This window comes from Anser brachyrhynchus (genome assembly GCF_964034855.1).
Source record: "Anser brachyrhynchus genome assembly, contig: SCAFFOLD_55, whole genome shotgun sequence".
NCBI classification, from domain to species: Eukaryota; Metazoa; Chordata; class Aves; order Anseriformes; family Anatidae; genus Anser; species Anser brachyrhynchus.
Window position 1 is genome coordinate 585,217 of NW_027663644.1, and position 8,619 is coordinate 593,835.

Below are 8,619 nucleotides of genomic sequence, written 5' to 3' on the forward strand. Positions count from 1 at the left end.
TATGCAGTGCAGTGAGTCCCTATAGTGCACTGGCACCAGTGGGGATGCAGTGCAGTGAGTCCAGAGAGTGCACTGGCACTACTGGGGATGCAGTGCAGTGACTCCAGAGAGTGCACTGGCACCACTGGGGATGCAGTGCAGTGAGACCAGAGAGTGCACTGGCACCACTGGGGATGCAGTGCAGTGACTCCAGAGAGTTCACTGGCACCACTGGGGATGCAGTGCAGTGCAGTGAGTCCTTAGAGTGCACTGGCACCAGTGGGGATGCATTGCAGTGACTCCAGAGAGTGCAGTGGCACCACTGGGGATGCAGTGCAGTGAGTCCAGAGAGTGCACTGGCACCATTGGGGATGCAGTGCAGTGAGTCCAGAGAGTTCACTGGCACCACTAGGGATGCAGTGCAGTGACTCCAGAAAGTGCACTGGCACTACTGGGGATGCACTGCAGTGAGTCCAGAGAGTGCACTGGCACCAGTGGGGATGCAGTGCAGTGAGTCCTGAGAGTGCAGTGGCACCAGTGGGGATGCAGTGCAGTGTCTCCAGAGAGTGTAGAGTGTACTGGCACCAGTGGGGATGCAGTGCAGTGAGTCCAGAGAGTGCACTGGCACCAGTGGGGCTGCAGTGCAGTGAGTCCAGAGAGTGCATTGGCACCAGTGGGGATGCAGTGCAGTGAGTCCAGAGAGTGCACTCGCCCCACTGGTGATGCAGTGCAGTGACTCCAGAGAGTGCACTGGCACCAGTGGGGATGCACTGCAGTGAGTCCAGACCGTGCACTGGCACCAGTGGGGATGCAATGCAGTGACTCCAGAGAGTGCACTGGCACCAGTGGGGATGCACTGCAGTGACTCCAGAGAGTGCATTGGCACCAGTGGGGATGCAGTGCAGTGAGTCCAGAGAGTGCACTGGCACCACTGGGGATGCAGTGCAGTGAGTCCAGAGAGTGCACTGGCAGCAGTGGGGATGCAGTGCAGTGAGTCCAGAGAGTGCACTGGCACCAGTGGGGATGCAGTGCAGTGAGTTAAGAGAGTGAACTGGCACCACTGGGGATGCAGTGCAGTGAGTCCAGAGAGTGCACTGGCACCACTGGGGATGCAGTGCAGTGAGTCCAGAGAGTGCACTGGCCCCACAGGGGATGCACTGCAGTGAGTACAGAGAGTCCACTGGCACTACTGGGGATGCAGTGCTGTGAGTCGAGAGAGTGCACTGGCACCACTGCGGATCAGTGCAGTGACTCTAGAGAGTGCACTGGCACCAGTGGGGTTGCAGTGCAGTGAGTCCAGAGAGTGCACTGGCACCAGTGGGGATGCAGTGCAGTGAGTCTAGAGAGTGCACTGGCAGCAGTGGTGATGCAGTGCAGTGAGTCCAGAGAGTGCACTGGCACCAGTGGGGATGCAGTGCAGTGACTCCAGAGAGTGCTCTGGCAGCAGTGGGGATGCAGTGCAGTGAGTCCAGAGAGTGCACTGGCACCAGTGGGGATGCAGTGCAGTGAGTCCAGAGAGTGCACTGGCACCAGTGGGGATGCATTGCAGTGACTCCAGAGAGTGCAGTGGCACCACTGGGGATGCAGTGCAGTGAGTCCAGAGAGTGCACTGGCACCATTGGGGATGCAGTGCAGTGAGTCCAGAGAGTTCACTGGCACCACTAGGGATGCAGTGCAGTGACTCCAGAAAGTGCACTGGCACTACTGGGGATGCACTGCAGTGAGTCCAGAGAGTGCACTGGCACCAGTGGGGATGCAGTGCAGTGAGTCCTGAGAGTGCAGTGGCACCAGTGGGGATGCAGTGCAGTGTCTCCAGAGAGTGTAGAGTGTACTGGCACCAGTGGGGATGCAGTGCAGTGAGTCCAGAGAGTGCACTGGCACCAGTGGGGCTGCAGTGCAGTGACTCCAGACAGTGCATTGGCACCAGTGGGGATGCAGTGCAGTGAGTCCAGAGAGTGCACTCGCCCCACTGGTGATGCAGTGCAGTGAGTCCAGAGAGTGCACTGGCACCACTGGGGATGCAGTGCAGTGACTCCAGAGAGTGCACTGGCACCAGTGGGGATGCACTGCAGTGAGTCCAGACCGTGCACTGGCACCAGTGGGGATGCAATGCAGTGACTCCAGAGAGTGCACTGGCACCAGTGGGGATGCACTGCAGTGACTCCAGAGAGTGCATTGGCACCAGTGGGGATGCAGTGCAGTGAGTCCAGAGAGTGCACTGGCACCACTGGGGATGCAGTGCAGTGAGTCCAGAGAGTGCACTGGCAGCAGTGGGGATGCAGTGCAGTGAGTCCAGAGAGTGCACTGGCACCAGTGGGGATGCAGTGCAGTGAGTTAAGAGAGTGAACTGGCACCACTGGGGATGCAGTGCAGTGAGTCCAGAGAGTGCACTGGCACCACTGGGGATGCAGTGCAGTGAGTCCAGAGAGTGCACTGGCCCCACAGGGGATGCACTGCAGTGAGTACAGAGAGTCCACTGGCACTACTGGGGATGCAGTGCTGTGAGTCGAGAGAGTGCACTGGCACCACTGCGGATCAGTGCAGTGACTCTAGAGAGTGCACTGGCACCAGTGGGGATGCAGTGCAGTGAGTCCCTATAGTGCACTGGCACCAGTGGGGATGCAGTGCAGTGAGTCCAGAGAGTGCACTGGCACTACTGGGGATGCAGTGCAGTGACTCCAGAGAGTGCACTGGCACCACTGGGGATGCAGTGCAGTGAGACCAGAGAGTGCACTGGCACCACTGGGGATGCAGTGCAGTGACTCCAGAGAGTTCACTGGCACCACTGGGGATGCAGTGCAGTGCAGTGAGTCCTTAGAGTGCACTGGCACCAGTGGGGATGCATTGCAGTGACTCCAGAGAGTGCAGTGGCACCACTGGGGATGCAGTGCAGTGAGTCCAGAGAGTGCACTGGCACCATTGGGGATGCAGTGCAGTGAGTCCAGAGAGTTCACTGGCACCACTAGGGATGCAGTGCAGTGACTCCAGAAAGTGCACTGGCACTACTGGGGATGCACTGCAGTGAGTCCAGAGAGTGCACTGGCACCAGTGGGGATGCAGTGCAGTGAGTCCTGAGAGTGCAGTGGCACCAGTGGGGATGCAGTGCAGTGTCTCCAGAGAGTGTAGAGTGTACTGGCACCAGTGGGGATGCAGTGCAGTGAGTCCAGAGAGTGCACTGGCACCAGTGGGGCTGCAGTGCAGTGAGTCCAGAGAGTGCATTGGCACCAGTGGGGATGCAGTGCAGTGAGTCCAGAGAGTGCACTCGCCCCACTGGGGATGCAGTGCAGTGAGTCCAGAGAGTGCACTGGCACCACTGGGGATGCAGTGCAGTGACTCCAGAGAGTGCACTGGCACCAGTGGGGATGCACTGCAGTGAGTCCAGACCGTGCACTGGCACCAGTGGGGATGCAATGCAGTGACTCCAGAGAGTGCACTGGCACCAGTGGGGATGCACTGCAGTGACTCCAGAGAGTGCATTGGCACCAGTGGGGATGCAGTGCAGTGAGTCCAGAGAGTGCACTGGCACCACTGGGGATGCAGTGCAGTGAGTCCAGAGAGTGCACTGGCAGCAGTGGGGATGCAGTGCAGTGAGTCCAGAGAGTGCACTGGCACCAGTGGGGATGCAGTGCAGTGAGTTAAGAGAGTGCACTGGCACCACTGGGGATGCAGTGCAGTGAGTCCAGAGAGTGCACTGGCACCACTGGGGATGCAGTGCAGTGAGTCCAGAGAGTGCACTGGCCCCACAGGGGATGCACTGCAGTGAGTACAGAGAGTCCACTGGCACTACTGGGGATGCAGTGCTGTGAGTCGAGAGAGTGCACTGGCACCACTGCGGATCAGTGCAGTGACTCTAGAGAGTGCACTGGCACCAGTGGGTATGCAGTGCAGTGAGTCCCTATAGTGCACTGGCACCAGTGGGGATGCAGTGCAGTGAGTCCAGAGAGTGCACTGGCACTACTGGGGATGCAGTGCAGTGAGTCCAGAGAGTGCACTGGCACCAGTGGGGATTCAGTGCAGTGAGTCCAGAGAGTACACTGGCACCACTGGGGATGCACTGCAGTGACTCCAGAGAGTGCACTGGCATCAGTGGGGATGCCGTGCAGTGAGTCCAGAGAGTGCACTGGCACCAGTGGGGATGCAGTGCAGTGAGTCCAGAGAGTGCACTGGCACCACTGCGGATCAGTGCAGTGACTCTAGAGAGTGCACTGGCACCAGTGGGGTTGGAGTGCAGTGACTCTAGAGAGTGCACTGGCACCAGTGGGGATGCAGTGTAGTGAGTCCAGAGAGTGCACTGGCACCACTAGGGAGGCAGTGCAGTGACTCCAGAAAGTGCACTGGCACTACTGGGGATGCAGTGCAGTGATTCCAGAGAGTGCACTGGCACCAGTGGGGATGCAGTGCAGTGAGTCCAGAGAGTGCACTGGCACCAGTGGGGATGCAGTGCAGTCTCTCCAGAGAGTGTACTGGCACCACTGGGGATGCAGTGCAGTGAGCCCAGAGAGTGCACTGGCACCACTGGGGATGCAGTGCAGTGAGTCCAGAGAGTGCACTGGCACCACTGGGGTTGCAGTGCAGTGAGTCCAGAGAGTGCACTGGCACCAGTGGGGATGCAGTGCAGTGAGTCCAGAGAGTGCACTGGCAGCAGTGGGGCTGCAGTGCAGTGAGTCCAGAGAGTGCATTGGCACCACTGGGGATGCAGTGCAGTGAGTCCAGAGAGTGCACTGGCCCCACTGGGGATGCAGTGCAGTGAGTCCAGAGAGTGCACTGGCACCACTGGGGATGCAGTGCAGTGACTCCAGAGAGTGCACTGGCACCACTGGGGATGCACTGCAGTGAGTCCAGACCGTGCACTGGCACCAGTGGGGATGCAGTGCAGTGACTCTAGAGAGTGCACTGGCACCAGTGGAGATGCACTGCAGTGACTCCAGAGAGTGCATTGGCACCAGTGGGGATGCAGTGCAGTGACTCCAGAGAGTGCACTGGCACCAGTGGGGATGCAGTGCAGTGAGTCCAGAGAGTGCACTGGCAGCAGTGGGGATGCAGTGCAGTGAGTCCAGAGAGTGCACTGGCAGCAGTGGGGATGCAGTGCAGTGAGTCCAGAGAGTGCACTGGCACCACTGGGGATGCAGTGCAGTGAGTCCAGAGAGTGCACTGGCCCCACAGGGGATGCACTGCAGTGAGTACAGAGAGTCCACTGGCACTACTGGGGATGCAGTGCTGTGAGTCCAGAGAGTGCACTGGCACCACTGCGGATCAGTGCAGTGACTCTAGAGAGTGCACTGGCACCAGTGGGGTTGGAGTGCAGTGACTCTAGAGAGTGCACTGACACCAGTGGGGATGCAGTGTAGTGAGTCCTGAGAGTGCACTGGCACCAGTGGGGATGCAGTGCAGTGAGTGCAGAGAGTGCACTGGCACCAGTGGGCATGCAGTGCAGTGAGTCCTTATAGTGCACTGGCACCAGTGGGGATGCAGTGCAGTGAGTCCAGAGAGTGCATTGGCACCAGTGGGGATGCAGTGCAGTGACTCCAGAGAGTGCACTGGCACCAGTGGGGATGCAGTGCAGTGAGTCCAGAGAGTGCACTGGCACTACTGGGGATGCAGTGCAGTGAGTCCAGAGAGTTCACTGGCACCACTAGGGATGCAGTGCAGTGACTCAAGAAAGTGCACTGGAACTACTGGGGATGCAGTGCAGTGAGTCCAGAGAGTGCACTGGCACCAGTGGGAATGCAGTGCAGTGAGTCCAGAGAGTGCACTGGCACCACTGGGGATGCAGTGCAGTGAGTCCAGAGAGTGCACTGGTACCACTGGGGATGCAGTGCAGTGAGTCCAGAGAGTGCACTGGCACCACCGGGGATTCACTGCAGTGAGTCCAGAGAGTGTACTGGCACCAGTGGGGATGCAGTGCAGTGAGTCCAGAGAGTGCACTGGCACCAGTGTGGATGCAGTGTAGTGAGTCCAGAGAGTGCACTGGCACCAGTGGGGTTGCAGTGCAGTGAGTCCAGAGAGTGCACTGGCACCAGTGGGTATGCAGTGCAGTGAGTGCAGAGAGTGCACTGGCACCAGTGGGGATGCAGTGCAGTCAGTCCAGAGAGTGCAATGTCACCAGTGGGGATGCAAAGCAGTGAGTCCAGAGAGTGCACTGGCACCACTGGGGATGCAGTGCAGTGAGTCCAGAGAGTGCACTGGCATCACTGGGGATGCAGTTCAGTGAGTGCAGAGAGTGCACTGGCACCACTGGGGATGCAGTGCAGTGAGTGCAGAGAGTGCACTGGCACCACTGGGGATGCACTGCAGTGAGTCCAGAGAGTGCAGTGGCACCATTGGGGATGCAGTGCTGTGAGTCCAGAGAGTGCACTGGCACCACTGGGGTTTTAGTGCAGTTAGTCCAGAGAGTGCCCTTGCACCACTGGGGATACACTGCAGTGTGTCCAGAGAGTGCACTGGCACCACTGGGGATGCAGTGCAGTGAGTACAGAGAGTGCACTGTCAACACTGGGGATGCACTGCAGTGAGTCCAGAGAATGACCTGGCACTAATGGGGATGCAGTGCAGTGACTCCAGAGAGTGCACTGGCACCACTGCGGATGCAGTGCAGTGAGTCCGGAGAGTGCCCTGGCACCACAGGGGATGCAGTGCAGTTAGTCGAGAGAGTGCACTGGCACCAGTGGGGATGCAGTGCAGTAAGTCCAGAGAGTGCACTGGCACCACAGGGGATGAAGTGCAGTGAGTCCAGAGAGTGCACTGGCACCAGTGGGGATGCAGTGCAGTGAGTCCAGAGAGTGCACTGGCACCACTGGGGATGCAGTGCAGTGAGTCCGGAGAGTGCCCTGGCACCACAGGGGATGCAGTGCAGTTAGTCCAGAGAGTGCATTGGAAAAACTGGGGATGCAGTGCAGTAAGTCCAGAGAATGCACTGGCACCACAGGGGATGCAGTGCAGTGAGTCCAGAGAGTGCACTGGCACCAGTGGGGATGCACTGCAGTGAGTCCAGAGAGTGCACTGGCACCACTGGGGATGCAGTGCAGTGACTCCAGAGAGTGCACTGGCACCAGTGGGGATGCACTGCAGTGAGTCCAGACCGTGCACTGGCACCAGTGGGGATGCAGTGCAGTGACTCCAGAGAGTGCACTGGCACCAGTGGGGATGCAGTGCAGTGACTCCAGAGAGTGCATTGGCACCAGTGGGGATGCAGTGCAGTGACTCCAGAGAGTGCACTGGCACCACTGGGGATGCAGTGCAGTGAGTCCAGAGAGTGCACTGGCAGCAGTGGGGATGCAGTGCAGTGAGTCCAGAGAGTGCACTGGCACAAGTCGTGATGCAGTGCAGTGAGTCCAGAGATTGCACTGGCACCACTGCGGATGCAGTGCAGTGAGTCCAGAGAGTGCACTGGCACCACTGGGGATGCAGTGCAGTGAGTCCAGAGAGTGCACTGGCCCCACAGGGGATGCACTGCAGTGAGTCCAGAGAGTCCACTGGCACTACTGGGGATGCAGTGCAGTGAGTCGAGAGAGTGCACTGGCACCACTGCGGATCAGTGCAGTGACTCTAGAGAGTGCACTGGCGCCAGTGGGGTTGGAGTGCAGTGACTCTAGAGAGTGCACTGGCACCAGTGGGGATGCAGTGTAGTGAGTCCTGAGAGTGCACTGGCACCAGTGGGCATGCAGTGCAGTGAGTCCAGAGAGTGCACTGGCACCAGTGGGGATGCAGTGCAGTGAGTCCAGAGAGTTCACTGGCACCACTGGGGATGCAGTGCAGTGACTCCAGAAAGTGCACTGGCACTACTGGGGATGCAGTGCAGTGAGTCCAGAGAGTGCACTGGCACCAGTGGGGATGCAGTGCAGTGACTCCAGAGAGTGCACTGGCACCAGTGGGGATGCAGTGCAGTGAGTCCAGAGAGTGCACTGGCACCACTGGGGATGCACCGCAGTGAGTCCAGAGAGTGCACTGGCACCAGTGGGGATGCAGTGCAGTGAGTCCAGAGAGTGCACTGGCACCAGTGGGGATGCAGTGCAGTGACTCCAGAGAGTGCACTGGCACCAGTGGGGATGCAGTGCAGTGAGTCCAGAGAGTGCACTGGCACCACTGGGGATGCAGTGCAGTGACTCCATAGAGTGCACTGGCACCATTGGGGTTGGAGTGCAGTGACTCTAGAGAGTGCACTGGCACCAGTGGGGATGTAGTGCAGTGAGTCCAGAGAGTGCACTGGCACCAGTGGGGATGCAGTGCAGTGAGTGCAGAGAGTGCACTGGCACCAGTGGGAATGAAGTGCAGTGAGTCCAGAGAGTGCAGTTGCACCAGTGGGGATGCAGTGCAGTGAGTCCAGAGAGTGCACTGGCACCACTGGGGATGCAGTGCAGTGAGTCCAGAGAGTGCACTGGCACCAGTGGGGATGCAGTGCAGTGAGTCCAGAGAGTGCACTGGCACCACTGGGGATGCAGTGCAGGGAGACCAGAGAGTGCACTGGCACCACTGGGGATGCAGTGCAGTGACTCCAGAGAGTTCACTGGCACCACTGGGGATGCAGTGCAGTGCAGTGAGTCCTTAGAGTGCACTGGCACCAGTGGGGATGCTTTGCAGTGACTCCAGAGAGTGCAGTGGCACCACTGGGGATGCAGTGCAGTGAGTCCAGAGAGTGCACTG